Source organism: Zingiber officinale, chromosome 2A (assembly GCF_018446385.1).
Source record: "Zingiber officinale cultivar Zhangliang chromosome 2A, Zo_v1.1, whole genome shotgun sequence".
Classification (NCBI taxonomy): Eukaryota; Viridiplantae; Streptophyta; class Magnoliopsida; order Zingiberales; family Zingiberaceae; genus Zingiber; species Zingiber officinale.
The window spans coordinates 28,296,857-28,320,273 of NC_055988.1; the positions used below are offsets into that span (position 1 = coordinate 28,296,857).

The 23,417-nt window shown below is 36.7% G+C and overlaps 1 non-coding gene across 1 annotated transcript; it reads left to right on the plus strand.

Annotated features, from left to right (window-relative positions):
• Positions 1-3,429: 3,429 nt before the first annotated feature.
• On the plus strand, positions 3,430-3,535 carry LOC122044590. The gene has a single exon (XR_006129623.1). It is a non-coding gene; the product is annotated as a small nucleolar RNA R71 (small nucleolar RNA).
• The last annotated feature ends 19,882 nt before the right edge of the window (positions 3,536-23,417 follow it).

Sequence of the window (23,417 nt, forward strand, 5' to 3'; positions counted from 1 at the left end):
TTGAATTTCTAGCAAATATGATGCTTGATGATATTCGGCGATAACAAGTTTATAGACTTAGAAAACCTAGAACCTAAACTAAACATGCTTATGTTGTTTCTCATGATGTATGATATGATGTTGGTTTAGAGTTCACATGCTTGTATATTGATTTTCTAGCAAATGGGATGCTTGATGATATTCGGCCATGATGAGTTTACAAGCTTAGAAAACCTAGAACCTAAACTAAACATGCTCATGATGCTCTTTATGATGCAAGATATGATAATGGTTTAGGGTTCACATGCTTGTATGTTGATTGTTAACCTAATTTACAACCATGTGTTTCGGCCACTATATGATACTAGGGTAGAGACCTAATTATGATTTCCATGTGCCTCACATGCAATGTTTCATGATGTGATAAGAGCTTGCTATGCTTCTATGTTTATTTATGTATGCTTATGATCTATGCATGTTGATAACCCTTATGATGTGCTGTGTGCCCAAATTATGGATGCTATTTATGATGAGCTATGTGCCCAAATTATACATGTTTTTATGATGAGCTGTGTGCCCAAACTATGCATGTTTTTATGATGTGCTGTGTGCCCAAATTATGCATGCTATTATGATGAGTTGTGTGCCTAAATTTTGTATAATATGATACGATAAGAAATATGATATGCATGAAATAATAAGAACCATGATATGTATGACATGCTACTTTACTTTATATGGCTTGTACCAAGGGTGGGCTCTATAAGCGCCCCAGGGTCGATGGACTAAGAAACGAGCATCGTTAGGGATGGGCTCCTAAGTGCCCCTAAGTCGATGGACTAAGAAACGGGCCTAGTATGTATGCCTTGTACGGTTCAAGACTTGCTACCTTGGACCTACATAGGACGCGCGCATTTATGTATGTGGTACAAGCCGGGGCCCTAATCATGTTGAGATTATGTTTAAGTATGTATGTAATAGGTTTTCAAAAGACATGTTGCATATATTTTTTTCATGATACATGTTTTTGAAAGTCATCTCGCATGATACTTATGACTATGTTATGATATGCCAGGACACACTTTATGATTATGCCATGATATGCCATGATATTTATGACTATGTTATGATATGCCAGGACGCACTTTATGATTATGCCATGATATGCCATGATACTTATGACTATGTTATGATATGCCAGGACGCAGTTTATGATTATGCCATGATATGCCATGATACTTATGATTATGTTATGTTATGCTAGGATGCACTTTATGATTATGCCATGATATGCCATGATACTTATGATTATGTTATGTTATGCTAGGATGCACTTTATGATTTTGTCATGATATGCCATAATACCTTACGATTATGTTACGATATGATGCTTCTATACATGATATGATGAGTTGTCTTTATGCTTTATGCCTTATGAATATGCTATGCTTTACGGTTTTTGTGAGTAGGAAGGATCTTGCTGAGCCTTGTGTGCTCATAGCTTACTTTCCTTGTACCATAGATAAAGGCAAGGAATGGATGTACTAAGGGAGCAATAGGAGGGGCAAGAAGGACGTGTGTAGTAGTGGCTCGGCTAAAAGAGAAAGACCTGCTTTTATTTAATAAGAATTATGCTTATGTCGTTATTACATGACTCCATGACATTTCATCATGCTTATTAGTATTATGGCTTAAACTCATGTTAAGCATGCTATGTGACTTTATATGATAGGTAGTTAGTGATGATGATTTGAAAAGTAAAAGAAAAGTTTTAAAAAAGAAAAAAAATATACTATAAACAAGACTTCCGCTGTTTTAAGTAGAAAAGATTATTAACAAGCAAGTAAGTAAGATAAGATAAGAAGAAACAGATAAGTAACCCCCGTCAACTTGAGCAGGAAGGGGCGGGGTGTTACACTTATTATAGAGAGAGATTTCATCAAAGGAGCTACAGAGTAAAGTATAACTCTCTCCATCTTTATCTTCTTTGAAGTTCTTTCAGGTGGTCAAAGACGGTCCAGATCGAGCTTCCAATTATAGGCCCCATGAAAATCTGCACACCCAAAAAAACATACCTCTTCCAAGCATGCTATATTAGATAGAACTAGAACCTTATTAAGATGAACTGAGTATGTATCACAAATTGAATCACATCCAACAAAATCAATTATAGGTACATCTATAAAATTTCCCAGAAGATCACTAGAAATACTAATGTTGCACTGTTGAGATGTACTTGAAAGTTCTAAACAAGTGGGCATGACCCCTTCAGAATTAAATGATGGCTCTAGCTTTGGCTTAGGTGGTGGTGCAAGAAAAGGTGGTGATTCTTGGGACTCTGCCATATCTACGTGAGTCCCTACACAATGATCCACAACATGTTCAACCTTTGCAACTCTTACAACCTCTAAGGGTTGTGTGGACAAAGGAGGTGATCCTTGAGATGATGCTTCCATAACACAACTCCCTACACATTCTTCCATATCATCATCATCAGCACGAACACCAAAAAATAAATCAACATCAATATCCTCAGTGGGAGAATCATATATAGGAGGATCACTAACTTCATTTGCAATTTTAAGTTGATTTACCACATCACATTCATCATCTGAAAATTTAATTTCATCATAACACCCTGTAAACCCAGAAGGTAAATATGAAAACTTGTTATCCACTGCATTATCATCACAATCCTCATCTGAAGAGTTATCATCTTCATATACATCCAGAAATCTACACTCAACCATATTAGTGTCACAGAATTTGCCAAAGTCTTCATTTTCATTGACCCTCACTAACCTTTATGGAAAAGGAACTCATAGTGAAGGTCTTGGGAAAGGTACTTCCCTTTTCCCATATTCCCTTTGAGCTTGTGGAGGAGGTCCAGCTTGCTTATCTAGTGTTGGTGTCATCAACCGTTGAGAAAAAGGTACTTGTGGCCTTTAGGAACTTCTCGGAGTAATGGAATTGAGTTCTTGTGATCTTCTATTATTCTTCTCCTCAATTCTGTACAAGTCATTTCTCAGAAGTTCTTCATGATTTTTGCCACTTCTCAACTTAATATCACTGCCATTTTCACTAGATCTTGTTTGTGTAGGAGGAAGGTCTTCTTTGAACCATTTTGAAACTATGCTATTAATCTTTTCCCCTAAATGTTTGAACTCCTCATTCTGTGACTTGTGAATTTCAACATTTTTGGATGGTTGAATTACATTTTGTTTGATAGGCTCTCTTGCATTTATAGCTTGCACTTCTTGAATTTTTGAGGGAGATTCCATCCAACTTTTGTTCGACTATTTATGGAGGTTTAATGTTACTTGATCAATTAATGTATATGCTCCATCTACACTCTTATTCATAAAAGAACCTCCAGCTGATGAATCTAACAAACACTTATCTGAGAAAGAAATTTCCCTATAGAATATGTGCAAGGTCAGCCATTTTTCCAAACCATGATGAGGGCACTGTCTTTGTAGACTCTTGAATCTGTCCCATGCTTCAAATAATGATTCTCCATATGCCTGAGCAAAATTTGTGATGCAATTCCTCATGTAAACCATTCTACTTGGAGGGAAAAAATAATTCAGGAATTGCTTCTCCAATTGTTCCCAACTTGTAATACTTTGAGGACAGAGAGAATATAACCAAGTTCTTTCTTTATCCTTGATACTGAAAGAAAATGCCATCAATCGAACTGCATCCGCTGACACTCCTTCACAGTTCACCATATGACAAAGCTCTAGAAATGTCTCAAGGTGCAGATAAGGACTTTCTGATACTTCTCCCCCAAATTTGTGACCTTGTATCATGAAAATTACTTCTCGGTCTAGTTGGAAACTTTCTGCTTCAATATGAGGTTGCACAATGGGAGATAAAAATCTTGCAGAAATGGGTGTAGAAAAATCTCTTAAGGGTCTGCTTGACATGTTAGTGCTCATGGATATCTAAAAAATATTATGAGAGAAAACAAAATTGAAGAATTACAGACAAGAAATAAAATGCTATATGAAAAATAAGAAAATAAAATAAAATACAGAATTTAAAGACAAGAAAGAAAATAATTATGAAAATGAAAATATAAAAATTATTCACAAATCTAGATTAACTAAATTGCTAATATACTAATGTTAAAGCGAACAGTCCCCGGCAACGGCGCCAAAAATTTATTACGATTCCGTAAGTGCACGGATTCGTCGTCAGTAATATATAAGATTCTCGAACCATAGGGACTGTTGATTAAGCACTAGAGATGTCACAAAATAAGTTATCTAGATAGTCGAAAGTTGACTTTGATGCTTACGAACTAACAAGTGTAATTAAAGAGAGGGAAAGAAGATTGAGACGAAGAGAGAGGAGAGAGAGGAAATTGATCTTGGAGAGAATGAGCTTTGAGAGATGGATTCTAGGATTTCGATTTCATTATAATACTAGGAGATATTACATAGATTGCTTAGTTTCTACCCTCTTTATCCATGCTCTTGCAGGAAGTTAAATTGGTCAATATCCCTAAGTATCGAATAGAGATGATTCCTGTGAAATCCTGAAATGGTTAACCCCTGTCACGAGAGCGCCTTGGTAGATTACAGGAATACATGTCTAATAAATAACAATAAGGATAAAGGTTGAGATCTAATATAGTTTCCTACTTCCTTATGGAGGAATTGCCTCTCCTTTCAAGAGAATGTCCTAGACGTCCGTGAATGGGTTACCCTTATCACTTGGGCCCCTCGGGTGTACAATATAGAGCATTCTTTCTACGATAGCAGTTATTCCTAAGGGATTGTTCTCCTTTTAAGGGAATGTCCTAGACGTTCGGAAAGGGTTACCCCTGTCACTAGGGAACCTTGGTCAATACGCTCTAGGGCATCCCCTTTGCGTGATTAACAATCCTCCACATCAATCAACAAAGCATGCAAAGAAATGTAAATATGTCACACACACAATTTATCGAATGAACAAAGCATTAACAAGTCATTGAATAGAAATATGGTGAATCTACATAGTTCTGCATCTCCATCACATTACAATTACTTCCTAATCCTAGAAGAGGATATCTACTCCATTGTGAGGGAAGAACAACCCCAAACCATAAAGTAAAGCATACTTACAACCCTTGATGTGAGAAGAAGGGGAAGAAGAGATGCTTACCGAGGTTTCCGATGTCTTGGGGATGCCTCCTTGCTCTGGAGATGGATGGAATGTCAAGGGATAGTGGTGGATGAAGCTGTAGGATTTCCCTCAGAGAGGGACAAAGTCCCGAACCAAAGATGATTCCAATAATAGGATTCTTGACCCTTTTATAGGTTACGACATGGGCGCCGCACGACCCATGCCACGGTCGTGCAAGATCCGCATGGCCAACTGCTTCCTCCCTTTGGGATGAGTGGCACGGCCTTGCGAGATCCACACGACCGTGTCTTTCTTCTACTCTGGTCGTGATGCACGGCCATGCCAATTGGCACGACCGTGTAAACTCCGGGCTCAGCTCCTGGGACACGTCCGTGCAGGGTTGCACGGTCGTTCCTTTCTTGGCTTCGGTCGGGGGGGGGGGGGGGGGCCCGGCCATGTAGGTTCGCACAACCATGCTCCGATTTGCCTCTGGTTGGCCGCATGGCCGTGCAAGAGTTGCATGGTCGTGCACTACTCCTCTTCTGTTTGGCCACACGACCATGCGAGGTTGCACGACCATGTTCTCTGGCTCATTCCCATGCATCGACAATCATTGTTCTTGCTCTGAAAGTTGTCCCTATCAGCATAAAACCAAACAAAGAGCAGATATCTGAACAAAAGAGTATATATGATGAGTACATGATAAAAAAGGCGATCATGCAAAGAATATATACGTATAAAGCAAGTGAATGTGCTTTAAAACATGCATAAACGATCAAAGAAACAAACTCAAAGCAAGAGGTAGATTCGGTGTTACAACTGCCAAGGTGTAACACCCATAGGGTACTTAGCAAGATTTTAGATATTTTTATCATGAATAAAAATAAATAGGCCTCATATGTAAAATTTCAAAAACAATAAAATAAGAGAACCAAAAAGAGATGACCAAGGTTTGAACCTTGGATCTCTTACTAGATACATGTATGTGTTAACCAATAGACCAAGAGTAATTATTGTTAGAAAGGAGAGGGAAATCATAGTTAAAGGTAAGGAAGTGAAGGCTCTCTTCACTTAGAAGGAGAAATTGGAGTTGCCTTCTTCCTCTCAAATGAAAAGAGGAGCCTTGCTTCTTCTTTTCATTTAGAGTGAGTAAAAGAAAGGAGAAGGAAAAATGTAATTTCCCTTCCTCCTCTCATGTAGAATAAAAGGAGAAATTAAAGAAGAGAGTTCATTTTTTTTTCTCTTCCTCCCTTCCTCCTCCTCTTCACCGTGACCAAGAGTTTTCCCCTCACCATTGCCAAGCCCAAGCAAGAAGCTCCTCTCTAGGAAGGCTCCACAAGCAAGGTCTCTTCCCTAAGAAAAAAAAATCAAGCGAGGATGTGAGTATCCCCTCACTGCAGTACAAGTAGTTTCGATTTGTGTTGTATGAAAACGCTTTTGAAATCTTATGAAATTCCTTGAATGTTTTGGACAAGATAGATTGGTGGTCACTTAGGATTTACAAGTTACAAGTTATGCTTTATGTTGTAGAAAAAAATATATATTCACCTCATCTTAAAGTTTCGGCCAAGACAAAAAGGGAAGATCTAGAGCAAAGTTTCTTTTGGTATCGTGCTTATCCATGCTCTTATATGATGTAGGATCTTTCATGTGTTGATAGTTTAAGTTTTAAGACCTTATATGTCAATAAAAGAATTAGAAACTCTAACCTAATGGTTCGGCCAAGATGAATCATAGAGTTCAGGGCAAGATTTCGAAAAGAAAGTATAATTGTTGTGCTTCTTCATGATATATGAAATTTTATATGTTGATAGCTTAAGGTTTTTATGCTCCATGTGGTAACAAAAATGAGGAAAACCCTAATGTGAAGTTTCGGCCAAGATGGGTTATAAGAGTTAGAGCAAAAATTTTGAAAAGGAAATATGTTGTTATGCTCCTTCATGATATATGAAATTTTTATATGTTGATAGCTTAGGTTTTATGCTTCATGTGATAACAAAAATGATGGAAACCTTAGTGTAAAGTTTCGGCCAAGACATGATACCAAGCTTAGGGTCAAAATTTGAAACCTAATCATGCTTATTTATGCTTGTTCATGAGGTATGATATCTTGTATATGGTAAGGTTAAATCATTATGTTACATGTTGCATTAGAAAAATTTTAAACCCTAAATATAGGTTCCGCCAAGAGGGAATGCCAAACCTAGGGTAGAGTTTTGAAACCCAATCATGCTTATTTATGCTTGTTCATGAGGTATGATATCTCGTATATGGTGAGGTTAAGTCATTATGTTACATGTTGCATTAGGAAAAATTTAAAACCCTAAATGTAGGTTCGTCCAAGAGGGAATGCCAAACCTAGGGTAAAGTTTTGGAAACCCAATCATGCTTAGTTATGTTTCTACATGATATATGATCTTTGGTATAATGTTAGATAAGTTTCATGCTACATGTTACATAGATAACTACACTTTAGGGTTCGGCCAAGCAAGTGTAGAGACTTAGAGCCATGTCTTGCAAACTAACCATGCTTGTTTATGCCCATTTATGATATATGGTTATTTATCTATAGGTGGCTTTAGTTTCATGCTTCTTATAGTGGGAAAAAAATGGGAAACCCAATTAGTAGGGTTTCGGCCAAGGTGGATAAATGGGTCTAGAGTGAATCTAACCAAGCATGCTTATGTTTTCTCATGATGTATGGCCTTTGATAAGTGATTAGTTTAAGTTCCATGTTCATGATATGATATGTTATGCCTTATGTTATGAGATAAGCTATGTTCCATGATATGATATGCTATGCTCATGATATGATATGCTATGTTCATGATATGATATGTTATGTCTTATGTTATGAGATAAGCTATGTTCCATGATATGATATGCTATAATCATGATATGTTATGCTATGCTTATGATATGATATGCCATGCTCATGATATGATATGCTATGCTTATGATATGATATGTCATGCTCATGATATGATATGTTATGCTTCATGATATGATATGCCATGCTTAATGTTATGAAGATCACATGTTCTGTTTTATGTTATGATATGAACATGTTATGTTTCATAATATATGTATGAAAGGCTTATGTAAGAAGAAAAGCCTAAGAGTTGCTTCCCTTAAGTTGGGATCAAGAGCACTCTTCATAGTATGGCAAAGAGATGCTTCCCTTAATATGGGATCAAGAGCTCTCTTCATGATATGACAAGAAATTATGACATGTATGATAAGCTATGATATGCATGATGACATGATATATATGACATGATATTTTATTTTATATGGCTTGTACCAAGGGTGGGCTCCATAAGCGCCCCGAGGTCGATGGTCTATGAAACGGGCCTCGTAAAAAGGGATGAGTTCCTTAGTACGCCCCTAGGTCGACGGACTATGAACGGACCTAGATCTCTAGTAGGTTCGGGGCTAGCTACCCTGTCCTAGGGATTGCGCGCATTTATGTATGTATGTGGTACAAGCCGGGCCCTCATGATGATTATGTTATGTTCAAGTATGTATAAGATATGTTTTAAAAGAGACATGATGCATATGTGCATTCCATGATACATGTTTTGAAAATATACATCTTGCATTTACATGCATATGTTTTATGAATTATTGGTTATGCATTATTATTATGAACAGGTATGAGTTATGATACATGCTTACAGGATATGATATGTTCCCATGATATGTACTTACATGCTATGCCATGCTATGTTATAGTTCTTATATGACAAACTATGTTCTATGTTATGATTCTCTATGCTATGTTATGCTATGCTATGTTTTACATGCTATGTGGTATTACGTGCATTATGTTTTATGAGTAGGAAAGGAGCTCATTAAGCCTGTGGGCTTATAGTTTTACGTTTCCTTGTACTGCAGATAAGGGCAAGGAATGGATGAACTAAGGGGAGCAGCAGGAAGGGCGATGATGATGTGTGTGGAAGTGGCATGGTGGATAGATCAAATTAAGTTTAAATTTATATTGACTAAATTGTGCATGTGAACTAAGTTTGGACCCTGTGTTTATGATGATGGTTGAGCTAGTATGTTATGCTCTCATGATAGTTTGCCATGTTAGACTTATTATGATATGGTAAAAAGTTTAATAAGTTATGATTCACATGCCATGTTTAAGACAATCAAATGCATATGATAAAATTTTTAAGAATGTCTTCCGCTGCCATGAGTTCATATGCATTAGTATGTTAGGTGAATGTAAGTAACCCGTCCCTCTAAGGGCAGTCAGAGTGTCCCTGGAAGGGCGGGCGTTACACAAGGAGAGGGGCACATCAAAGATGACTTCCCAGAACTAAAGAAAAAGGAGAAGGATATGGGCAAAAGATCAACAAAATCTAAGCTCAAAACCTTGAAGGTGACGTGGGACAAAACATCGTCATCAGAATCTGAAGTTGAATCCTATGCTGAACTAGCCCTAATAGCAGATCATCAAAAGGAAGATGAAAGCAGCTCAGAAATGAGCATTGATGAAGGGGGAGGATCATCAGAGGAAAGTTACGATGAAGGGGGAGCATCAGAATACGAGGTAAGTTAGGTACGTGCCTTATCTCCTGAAAAGTCATTTCAATTTATTAAGATTCTTTCCAAGGATTTAGTAAAATTAGAAAAATAAAATATATACTTGAAAAGACAATTAGTCAATGTATGCCCCTTAGATTTGTTTGATAATTTAAAATTAAAAATGATAAATTGAAAATACAAATCTAAAGTTTGAAAAATGAATATGCATGTTTGAAACTAAATAACTTTCAAAATCTAAAATTTAGAAAGTATGGTAGGTTAAACTGGTACTTTAGAAAACACCAGGGACAAATTAGAAAAATCCCCAGAAGTTACGTACCTCCGAAAGTTTTAATAAATCCAGTAGGTAGGAACTTATACTGGGTTCCAAGATCATACTTAGATTAAAGTGTTATCATTCAATTTTTAAAAAAAAAATCTCAGAAAGAAAATTAAATATTTATTTTCTTTAAAAGGTTTTGTTTAGAAGTGATTTCAATACCCAAGAAGGTTTAGTCCTCACCATAGCCTAGAAGTCAATTATTGAAATTAATATTTAATTATCTAACTGTTAAGATGGTTAATGGTTATAAATTTTTTAAGATACCCCTAGAAAAATATTTCATTTTTTTTTTTTTGACGTGATCAAAGGTGGTTTGTTCAAATTTTTACAATTTTTGTTAACTTGGTTAATTCTCTATTATTATAATTTTTTTTGCAACTTGTTATTATTCTGTTAGACCCTAACTTTAACTTGGGTTGATGTACATCAAAAATGGGGAGATTGTTAGTGCCCCATGGTAGTTTTAATGTGGTTAACTAAGTTAAGTTAGGTCCTGTGTATTTGATCTTTATGTCTAAATGTGCAGGATCTTAGGAACACAAGAAGTCGAGCAGAAGACGTAGCTAGCGAGTAGGATAGCGCGCAAAGGGAGTCGACGGGCTCGGTGCATCTGAGGGATGAGGGGCTGTGGAACAGTACACTGGCAGACAAGAAGGATGCGTGCGGTGGTTCGAGGGACGAGAAGATGGGGAGAAAGGCTACTCGAGAAGAAGATCATAAAATGTGTTCGAGTGAGCCCTATTCCAGTTGGCCAAAATCACCCTAGCGAACAGAGCAGTAAAAAAGTAAAATGGAATTGCTGGAGCTACTGGAGGTGCCCCAATGCTACTTGAGGTGCCCTCGCACCTTATTGGTGGAAGGCTCCTTCAAGCCTTCATGAAAGTCACCTTCAATCACTTGAAGGCACCTTAGACTGGGCAAAAAGTGGTCGTTAGTGAGATTAAAGTCTTATCATCGCCTGCCTCACTGGAGGCACCTTCCAACTTGTTGGAGGTGCCTTCCTGCCCTAGATAGAATTTTCCTAGGGCTATAAAAAGACCTCTAGAACTAGGAAATAGATATCAAATCTTGTATTCATTTCCTAGCAACTGCCTAAGAATTCAATGAGTGTAAGAGGCTTCTCTGCCTTCATCGAAGGAGACTTTTAGTACTTTTTATTTATCTTGGATTAACAACCATCTAGGTTGTAACCAAGTAAATTTCTTGTCACTTCTTTTATTTTGTAGTTGTTTAATTTACTTTTTATAATTATAAAATTGCTACTAATCTGAGTTGAAAGTCAGGAAATGTTCATTTTTTCAGGTAATTCACTCCCTCTTGTCGGCCCACTGGGACCAACAGACTGTGCTTCGGGTGCCTGGAGCTATTCCGGGCATCCGAATTGCCTAAACCTTGGGCGCCCAGGTGAGTGCCTTGGTCGACCTGGTTCAGCCGGGTCCGGGCGCCCGAACCTGGTCTGGTCAGCTGAATCCAAAAACTTATCAAAACACGCACTGTCATGATCCGATGTGATGAGGATAAAATTCTATCCACATCAAGGCTCCTGGAGCCCTTTCAGGCACCCTGATCAGGGCTATAAATACAGTTCTAATGCTAGAAGCCAAAAACAACACTTGTAATCGATCCTAATTGAGTTTAGCTTTATAGTTGTGAGCTTTGACTATTGTAAGAGGCTTCTTAACCTGAAAGAGACATTAGTGAGCTTTCAAATATGTTAGATTAACAAACCCCTGATTGTAAACCAAGTAAATTATTGTACCTCTTTTTCTTGTCTATTAATCAGTGTCTTTTTATACAAGTTCTTTATTTCCATAATTTCGAGAAAGGTGTTTATTTTTATTGTGCAAGGCTATTCACCCTCTCTAGCCGGTAGCCAAGAGACCAACAATTGGTATCAAAGCAAGGTTCACTTCAAGAGGACTAACCACCGATCGAAGCATAAGAGATGACCAGACCGAGTATCTAGCCACTAAAGTTTGAGGGAGAATTCATGAATTGGAATAAAAAGATGGAGGTATTCTTTAAGACATATTTTGATTTATTACTAATTATGAAATTTGATTTTATAGCACCAAAGGATAAAGAAGAATACCAATGGATGAAAAAGGAGCAAGCCAATTCGTGGCAAATAGCAGAGCAGAGTTTCATCTGCTTAGCCTTTTACCACCTCAAGAAGTCAACTGGATCGGAGCCTACGAGTCAGTCAATGAGCTCTTGGAGAAATTCTTGGAACTACACAAAGGAACCTCGAAGGCAAAACTAACGAGATGGGATCTACTCCGGAATGAGATCAGCAATCTCTGATTAGAAGAAGGCAAAAACATTGCACACCTTCACTCAAGGATCAAGGAACTTATCACCAGACTCACGAATCTTGAAGAAAGGGTAACCAGCTAAGATTCACTAAGGTACTCACTTAATGCCTTTCCTAGGACTTCTGAATGGGTATCCTTAGTAGATGTCTATTACATCTCTAAGGATCTAGAGGTAAGTACTTTAGAAAAGTTATTTTCTATATTTGAAGTTCATGAAACTAGATGCTCAGATCTAAAGAAGGAGACCAAGCACAACATTACCTTAAAAGAAAAAATGGATAAACCAAAATCCAAAACATCCCTCGACGATGCCGAAATGACATTCATGGTAAGGAAATTTAAAAAAATATTTAAAACTAATAAATTTAATCAAGTGCAGGATAAAAGAAGAAGAAGAAAGGTAAGATGCTACCACTGCAATGAAGAAGGGCACGTGAAAGATAACTGCCCTAAATTAAAGAGCAAGGATAAGGATAAGGACAAAAGACCAGGACAAATAAAGCATTGAAATCTAAAGGTGACGTGGGATGAAACATTGTTTGAGTCAGATATCGAAGCCATCACCGGACTTGTGCTAGTGACAAGTCACCAAGAACATGAAGATGAAGCAAGCTCATCCGAAATGAGTATCGAGAGTATCGATGAAGGGGGAGCAACATCAGAAGGAAAAGCAGCACTTCAGGAGGAGTTTCAAATTACGGGATCAACAAGGTAAGTTAGGTACAGTCTCTATTTCCTGATAAGTTATTTCAGTTTATAAAAATATTATCAAAAAATGCGTGTAAATTAGAAAAAGAAAACTAAGAGTTAAAATTAACCTTAGCAACATCTTGTCGACTAGAGGATTTTGACAAGATAAAAATTGAAAATAAAAAATTAAAGATAGAAACAGAGAATCTAAAGAATTCTGCATGTTCGAATATAGTTATTTCTAACTTGAAAATTATAAAGGACTAAATTGGTACTTTAGATATCATAAGGGTTAAATCAAAAAATTATCAAAAAATTATCAAAAAAATATATCTCTCAGAAATTTTTGATTAATCCAACTAGAAGGAACCTATATTGGATCCCAAAATCATGCTTAAATTGAAAAATCATTATGTATGTTCTATTTTTAATTTGATTTCATATTATTGCTTAGAATTGGATAAATAATTTTTTTCATATAATTTCTCTTTGAAATAAATTGATTCTAATTCTTTTGAGAAAGAGAAATTTAATACTCATCTGTAGGAAAATTTTTAAATTTTCATAACCATTAAAATATTTTTTATGAATTATTTAACAAATATCATATTTTTCCATTTAAAATTATTTCATAGAATTATTCTTTCAAACTTTATTTTTCTATGAAATATTATCATATTCTCTATTCAAGAATTTTTTTTTTCAAAATTTTTTACTATTGTTTTATTTTTCTATGTTTTTTTTATAGAATTGTATTTTTTAAAAAAAATTATTTCATAGAACTAATTATTTCAAAATTTATTTTTCTATTAAAACTCGTCATGTTATTAGTCCAAGAAAATATTTTTAAAATTTTCTGACCATTATTGAATTTTATATAAATTATTTATCTAAATGTAAATCTTTAATATTAAAAATTTTCAAAATTACAATTCTTGAAAATTTATTTTTTTTTTTGTAAAAATGCATGCTCTATAAATGTATTTCAAGATTTTTTGAGGTTAATAACTATTTTTAAGTATTTTTTTAAAAAATAGGTGTTTATGTAAAAAAAGAATTTATTTTTGCTTAAAATAATATAAATTTATAAATTGAAAAATCCAGATTATCGGAATTTAAAATTCCTGATCTTTATGTAGTCAGTTTTTTTAACCCTTAGGAAAACCCTATTTTTAATGTGATCAAAGGGAGAGAAGTAGATATTAAGTCTAGGGCGAGGGTAATTTTTCTAATTATCATTTTTTGCACATTTTTGCACATTTCTTATTGGCATAATTTATTACCTTAATGTTATTTATTTTTGTTTACCCTAACTTAACTCAGGTTTGCTCACATCAAAAAGGGGGAGATTGTAAGTACCCCGTGGGAGTTTTGATGTAATTAACCAAGTCAAGTTAGGTCCTGTTATGTTTTGATGCCCTGTGTCTAAGTGTGCAAGAACTTAGAAGCATAGGAAGTCTAGCGAAAGATGTATCTAGAGAGAAGGATGACACGAGAGAGAGTCAACGGGCTTAGTGCGTCCGAAGGACAAGATATTCGGAAGAGTACACTAGCGGATGAGAAGGAAGGCGCGACATTTCTGAGGGATGAGAAGTCAAAGCGAAAAGTTGCTCTAGAAGGCCGAAAAATGGATTTGGGTGAGCCCTATTCCGGATGGCCGAAATCACTTGGAGTGGAGCTGGAGTGGAAAACTCGAAGGAAAAGTCAACCGGAGGTTGGCTGTGCTCCGAGCGCCCGGACTGGGTCCTGGCGCTCGAACCGCCTGGACTTAGGGCACCCCAGGTGAGCACCTTGGTCGAGCTAATTCAGCCGGGTCCAGGCACCCAGACTAGAAAACTTATTAAAATGCATGTTGTCACTATTCGGTACGACGAGAATAAAATTCTATCAACGTCTAAGGGCCTGGAACTCTTCCTGGCCCCTCAGAGTTATAAATACAACCCAGATGTTAGAAGCCAAAACAACACTTGTAATCGATCCTAATTGAGTGTAGCTTTGTAGTTGTGAGCTTTGCCTATTATAAGAGGCTTCTCCACCTGAAGGAGTAATTAGTGAGCTTTGAAACATCTTGGATTAGTAATTCCCTGATTGCAAATCAAGTAAATTATTGTGCCTCTTTTTCTTATCTATTAATCAGTGTCTTTTTATACAAGTGCTTTATTTCCAAAGTTCCAAGAAAGGTGTTTATTTTTATTGTGCAGGGCTATTCACCCCCTCTAGCCAGCAGCCAAGGGACCAACAATAATGAGTAGGGGAACAAGAAACTAGTGTTGATGCCTCTTTGGATGGCAGTAACCACTGCTCTGCTCATGTCCATGATCAAGAGGAAAGGGTAACCCTAGTCAATTTGTGTTGTTCCTTCTTTCTAGTGATGGCGGTCCCCGATGGTAGGGTCGCATCTATGTGGCACTCAAGTGAGAGGTGGAATAGGTGACGACCCATAACAACTGGCGATGGCCCCTTAATCTAGAACTAGGACTCTAGGGGTGGGAGGTGTGGCGGCATGAGAGCGACGGATCGAAGCCAAGGCAAGAAAGTGGTTGCAGTGGAGATGAAATGATCGGCTGGACTCAACACAGCCGATAAGGCCCCTTAATGGTAGGGCCGCATCTTTGTGGCACTCAAGTGAGAGGTGGAGTAGGTGATGACCCATAACAACTGGCGATGGCCCCTTAATCTAGAACTAGGACTCCATGGGTGGGAGGTGTGGCGGCATGATGGCGATGGATCGAAGCCAAGGCAAGAAAGTGGTTGCAGTGGAGATGAAATGATTGGCTAGACTCAACACAGCCGATAAGGTGACGGTACACAAGGAGATTGGTACCCTCACTTGTGGTCAGAGAAGGGCCAATGGCGATGATTGCCCCACGTAGGGTGGTGCGGCAGTTAGGATGTATACTAAACGCCTAGCTTTTTGTATGAACATTTATTTTGAAATGAGAATCATATTGGTCAAATGTCTGCATTTACTAAAATACAGTTGTCCACTTAATTTATATTGTAGATAACATGGTGTGTGGTGTCACACAGAAGATCATGTTATTAGTTCCTTATAAATTATAAATAGTAGCTCACAACCAAGATGGATTGGACAAACCATTGGAATGGTTGTAGTTAATTTGGTACTAGTTTATCTTGACTATAAAATTATACTAGTATCCTATGTGTGTATTGAGTATGACCATTTGAGGTTGTTCCTTTTATACTGACTGCATAAAAGAACATAACCTCTGTTATTATGGATGTGCGTACTCTTAATCACGATACAATAACAAGCACATATACTTAGTATTTATTTCTTCAATTTATCAATGGGTGAGATTTATTCGTTAATCAATAGGCCCGATAAGTTGGGAAATAATATTATTTATATGGTGTGTTATTGATTATAGAAGGAAACTGTGTCCTAGTTATCTAGGTTGATGATGTCCCCTTGAGGAGCTCATAAGGATTGTTATGTAAATCATGCAGGTGGACTTAGTCCGGCATGACAATGAAGTTGAGTGGTACTACTCTTGGAACTAGATATTAATTAAGTAAGTTATCAATAACTCATTTAATTAATGGACATTTGATATCTTAAACACAGGGAGACTAATGCACTCATGATAAGAAGGAGCCCATAATGTAATATGGGATTGGTGCAGTAGTTTAATAATAACTCTTTAGTGATATGAGTTATTATTGATGAACTTGAGTTGGGTGTTCGGGTCGAACACAGGAAGCTCAAGCTCATCGGGAGACCATAACCAATTCCTCCTCTAGGTCCTTGTTGTAGCCTCTTGTTAAAAGCCTTTTTATCCACCCAAAGCCCAGCTTCTTACCTAAGCTAAGGGTCGGCCACATCCTTGCTTGGTGCCCAAGCAAGGGGCCAGCCAAGCCCATCTTGGTGTCCAAGATGTGGTCGGCCAAGCCTTGCTTGGTGACCAAGCAAGGGGCCGACCACTAAAGTAGTAAAAAGAGATATTTTAATTTTTGTTAAAATCTTTTCTTTTATAGCAATCTACAAAGGATTAAAAGAGATATTTTAATTTTAAAATCTTTCCTTTTTTGAAGCCATCCACATAGTTTTAAAAGAGAGTTTTAAATTTTAAAATCTTTCCTTTTTTGTTGCCATCTATATTGGTTTAAAAAGAGAGATTTTAATTTTGATAAAACTTTCCTTTTTTGTAACCATGATTTAAAAGAGAAGTTTATTTTTAAACTTTCCTTTTGTAGCCATCACAATAGGAAATTTAAAAGAGAGAGATTTTAATTAAAATTTCCTTTTTTCCATGATTGGAATTAAAAGGAAGTTTTAATTATATTTAAAACTTTCCTTTTTAGCATTCACCAAGGATTATAAAAGAGAGGTAGATGGTGCCTTATGGTACAACAACACAACCTAAAGCTCTCTCTTCTATTCTCCTTGGTGGCCGGCCGTTCTCCTTTTCTCTTCTCCCTTTGTTTTCTTCTCTTGAGGAAGGCGGCACATCAAGCTCCATCTTCTTGTGGCCGGTTTGCTTGGAGGGGAAGAAGAAGAGAAGGAAGTTTTATATTTTGGCATTCTTTGGGTGGCCGAAACTTGTAGGTAAAGAAGAAAGGCTCGGGTGGATTTCATCTTGGTAGATCGTCGCCCACATGACATCCAAGAGGAGGAGAGGAATACAACAGAAGATTAAGAGGTCTTTAAGATACAAAGAAAGGTATAACTAATTATTTGTTTCTGCTGCATAATTAGTTTGTGTTCTTTATATGGATCCTGAAATACCAACACACGAGGCTATCGATTTTATGTTTCGATTTTATGTTTCAATTTTGTGTTTCTATTGTGGTCTCTATAGTTAAACCTAAGGTTATTGTAAGAAGTTTAAATATTCAATTTCTATGAAAGGCTTTGTCTAAGAAGTGGTGGATGATCCCATACCCAAGAAGGCCGAGTGCCTTGCCATGTTTAACCTGGAAGCCAATCTTTGAAATAGATATTTAATCAACTTCTGTAATATGGTTTAACTTCTGAAGAACACATGGGTTGAACTTGGAGTAAAAATGTTAAATTCCGTTTCCAATCGAAGTTTAACTTCTGAAGAACAACTTGGATTAATAATGTTAAGTTTCATTTGCAATCCAAGTTTAACTTCAGTAGAGCACATGGGCTACTAGGAAAAGTTCTGTTCTTGTACAAATTTTTGAACAAGGGAAACATAATGGAATTTTGAGTAGCACCCAACAGTGGCGTCGAGCGAAGAAGATGCTGAGGGAGAGTGAGCGACACCCAGGTTAGACCCATGGCCGGGAGAAGAACGCCCGACGCCAGTGGGGAGAAGAACACCCAGTGCTAGCAGTGAGGCTCCCAATAGTCAATGCAATGACAACATCAACAACGCACAAGAAGGGGGAAGGGATGTGGTTGGAAAGAGGATCAGGCAGAGGAATTAAGAGAGGATAAGTTAACTTCGGGTTTTTGATTAATAGCTTAGGTTAAATACTTCCAACTTTAGGTTAATGAAACTAATCAACTCCCAACTTAATTGATATTCCAATAGACTTTCTCTGCGCCTAGTAGATTAATCTCCCTTAAACGTGTCATACGTATTCTATTTAAATTGTAAAAGATTTCTAAAAATTTTCAAAAAATTATTTAAGATTATTTTTCCAATAACACTTATTATTTAATTGTCATATCTTATAGAGAAAGTGATACTTCACTTTATATCTTCTATCATGAAAGCTCTCTCTATAATAAGAGCTCTTGGTAAGAGGGTGTTAAAATATCTTACCTCTCCAAGAGTCAGATTTAGATGAATATAATGAGGTGGTCGAGCTAATGACCTAAAATAAACGCTTCTTGGGAGACAACCCAAATTCTTTTCTATTTTTCATTTCAATTTTTAGTTTCTTATTAATAACCCAAATCCTCTACTTAATTTTTCATGTTTATCTTCTTTGTATAAGATTCAAAGATTAGGATCGTGACTACCCGATAAAGAAGTTAATGACTTGGGCATTTGTATGCATCATTTGGTAGCTTCTCTTTAAACTTCCTCTATATTACATTTCTATTTTTCATTGGAACAATAAAAAGTTTAAGTCTGCGGGGATGTGTTAGGTTATAATTTAATTTTTGTACATTTCTTTTTGCATAATAAAATTCTTTTCTAGTTGCATCATTTATTACATCATGATTGCTTATTTCTTAATACAAAATACTAGCACACTTGTTCTAGATTTCATGTGGTTTATTGGTTACTTATGATGATAGTATATTTAGTGATCTACCTTTTTCTATCTATGATAGTATAAAGTGAACAATATTTTTACTGTAAGAGTTTGAGTATTGGTCTTATTTTAGGATCTCTTTTCACTTGCCTAGTTTCGATAGTAAATAACTCTGAAATTAGTCATGATTCATAGAACTTAGTACCAGTGTTTCCATTGTGATTTTTCAAACTACATTTTAATTACTAATGAGCCTCAAATCATGTCAGCTTATTTGGAAAAATTAAAACATCACAACATTTGCATTCATGTGTATTTGTATTCAAGTATTGCATCATGCAATCACTTTGAAAAAAATCAAAAAAAAATAGTGAATAAGGGATAAAAAAATAGTTATCATGAGTGGAAACTAGTGAGTTATGTTAGAACCCTGGGATAGTTTTGATATGGTCAATCAAGTTCAGTTAGGTCCTATTGTGTTTGATCCTTGTGTCTAAGTGTGCAGGAGCTTAGGAACACAGGAAGTCGAGCGGAAGACGCAGCTAGTGAGAAGGATGGCACGGGAGATAGCCGACGGACTCGATGCTTCTGAGGAATGAGGTGCTATGGAAGAGTACATCGGTGGACTAGAAGGACGTCACGATGTTCGAGGGATGAGAAGTCAAGGAGGAAGCCTGCTCAAGGAGAAGGTCAAAAAATGGATTCGGATGAGCCCAATTCTAGATGAATTGGAGCAGTGGGAGAGCCAAAGGGGGCTGCGGAGCTACTAGAGGCGCCCTCAATGTGGCTAAAGGCGCCTTCAACCCTGTTGAAGGTGCCTTCAACCACCCATGGAATGCATCTTTTGTTGGAACTTTCGAGCCGCAAAAATCACTTTTTGCATTGCGGAAACCTCGAAGTCCCATGCCACCGGATCCGTGCGAAGATAAAATTTCGTAATTTCGTGTACAAGTTTCTCTAGTCCTAGATCTACCTTAGATCTACATGGAAGAAAGATGTACCTTTGTAGCGAAGCCCTTCGCTAATCCCGCTCGTCCAAGAAGATGCCGGATCTCAAGGGTGTCAAGTGAACACCCCTCTATGTGTATCCACACGAACGATTAGGTGGAGAAAACACCTAGAGTGTGCTAGCACTCTTGGATGTTTCGGCCAAGGAGGAGAGGGAGAGAAGAAGAATTAAGGAGGAATAATAATGATCGATAATGAAAATAAGAGTTAAAAATGGCTTAAGTATTTTCATCTAATGAAAATACTTAATGCTCATTAACACCATTAATGAGCCTCATTAATGAGCCTTAATGAGTATTTAATATTTTTCATTAAATGGCCATTTTGAAACTCATTCAAAATTTGAATCTAAAATTCAAATTGAATTCCATTTATCATTGAATTCAAAATTCAATGAATATCATCATTAAGCCTCACTTGAGTCTAACTCAAGTCTAGCCTCACTTGAGTCTAACTTAAGTCTAACTCAATCGAGTCTTACTCAATTAATCTAATTTGGATTACTCTTTATCCAATTTGGTTCATCACATGAACATAATCCTCTTGGTTCATCATATGAACCGAATCTCCATCTAATTGCCCTTTGTGTGTGACCCTATAGGTTCTTGTAACGTTGGCAATGCTCCTAAACTCATTTAGAAGTATAAGTAATGAGCGGTATCTAGCAACACATCATTACTACCCAAGTTACAAGAATGTTGAGATCCGACATCATCTTTGTGACTACTAATTGTGGCGCTCACAATATATGATAATGTTCTATCCTTGACACCTAGATTGATCAATGTGAGGCATAGACCATGTCATCCTCTAATCAATCTAAATCTTGAACTCCAAGTAAACTCACTCTAATCAAATGAGCTCAATATCTCATATTGACTCATTTGGGCATGACCATGCACTTAGTGATCTCACTCTATCAAGAATAACGATGTTACTCCCGTTATATAGGAGGGATAGATCCCATCTACATTACTCACATCCCTCTGAATAATTTGTTACATACCCAGTAATCTCCTTTATAGTCCACCCAGTTACAAGTGATGTTTGACGAAGCCAAAGTATGTAACTCCTTATGTAGGGAACCATGGTGACTTCAGGTCCAAGGACTAATAGTCATACTAATAGCTACATGAGAAAGTATATGACACTCATATAACGATCCATGATACTTTCTCATGGCGGATCATTCAGTATACATTCTCTAATGCATACCCATGTGTCAACTTGATATCTCCATATCCATGACTTGTGAGATCAAGTCATTGAGTTGACCTACATGCTAGTCTCGTCACATTAACATTGTCCCTGAATGTTAATACTTGACTAGGAATGATTAAGAGTAGTGTTCTCTATACCATCTCCTATTGATTCAACCAATCGATTGATATAGATAAGAATCTTCTACTCAAGGACACTATTATACTTAGTTATTTGGCACCAATACAAGTATAATAACCAAAACAAATGTCTTTATATACATAAAAATATGATACAATGAGTCCATACAACAATCATCATATGATTGGCTCTAGGGCTCTAACTAATATCTTTAACCCTTTAAAGGTGCCTTAGACTGAGTAAAATACAATTGTTGGACAAGATAAAACTTTATCTTCACTTACCTCACTAGAGGCGCCTTCCACCTTGTTGGAGGTGCCTTCCAGCCTCAGATAAGATTTTACAGGGGCTATAGAAAGACCCCTGAACCTAGGAAATAGACATCAACTCAAGTATTCATTTCCTAGTAACTTTTTGAGCATTTAACAAGTGTAAGAGGCTTCTCCACCTTCACCGAAGGAGATCTTTTTGTGCTTTATTTTACCTTGGATTAACAACCACCTAGATTGTAATCAAGTAACTTTCCGTGGCTCTTTATTTTATTAGTTGTTAAACTACTTTAAGTTAATTGTTCTTCTAATCTTGTTTGAAAGATCGACAAAGGTCCATTTATAATTTACAGGCAATTCACCCCTCCCCTCTTGTCGGCTGCACGGGTGCTAACAAGTTAGTCCTTTGAGATTGAGTTAGGTTACAGGGAAAATAACTACTATGTTTCTCTTGATATTAAGCACTCCTTTGAGACCATAGGTAGATTGAGAAGGATAAACCAAGTGTGTGGAAGGTAAGTGTCTATCACTGGGAGCATAAGTAACACAGTGATATGATGACTTGACTAGGCTTAAGGATTGATACTTGATAAATTTAGGTCACTATTTCACTTAGCACAGAAACTATTACTTAGGTTATAGTCAAATAACTTTTATATCTTGCTCACCAATGAAATCATTTGATAGGATCAAATTGACTTGCTAAAGATTATGATGCACTATTTAACCACATAAGTTTAAATGCAATTTTTGCTTGTAGATATGTAAAGGTTTAAGTATAGGGGTATGATGTGTATAAATTATATATATTTTTAAGTATTCTTTAAAGCACATCTACTTGTATTTCATGCATATAATCTATGTTTATTGTACCCTATTTTATTATTATGTTATATTTCTATTCTATTTTTTCAGAGATCTTATCTTTGAATGTTTTTATTGATAGGACATGGTTTGAAGTTAAAACAGAGCAAAAGATGCACATTAAAGCAACTTGTGAAAATCTAGCAATATGGTCGTGCCAAAAGCCACGACCGTGTGTCCTTGCCCATGGAAAAGCAAGGGAAAGTCGTTCCTTAAGGCATGATCATGCCTCTCCACCAGAAGTCATTCATGTCATGGTTGTGCCTCAAGGTACAGCCATGTGATGCAGAACACGAGGGGGGTTGTTTGGTGTGAAAACAAGGCTATGTTTAATCTAGGAAGAATGAAGACTAATTTTGAAATGTCTATAACTTTGCTCTCGATTAGAGTTTTGAGATATTCTTTATACTAAAATATAGCTAACTTCAAGATTTACAACTTTGTTTCAGGTTCAACAGAGAGAAATCATGGTCCAGCCATGCTAAAAGGCATGGCTATGCCTCCCATTCTCAACCGCGTCATATCTTCCGCCCATGCTGCAGACTAAACTTTGAATCACCATAACCTTTGGCTCAATTGGAGCCAGGGCTTGATACAAATATCAAAATATAGATAATTTCAAGGGATATAACTTTAGTTAGGGTGAAACATGATAAAACCTGGTTTACCAGACCCTATAATCCTAGTTATTATGGGCAATTTGGAGGAGGTATAAAAGGGTCAAGAAATATATTTTTTTTGACTCATATTGGGTTTAGAACT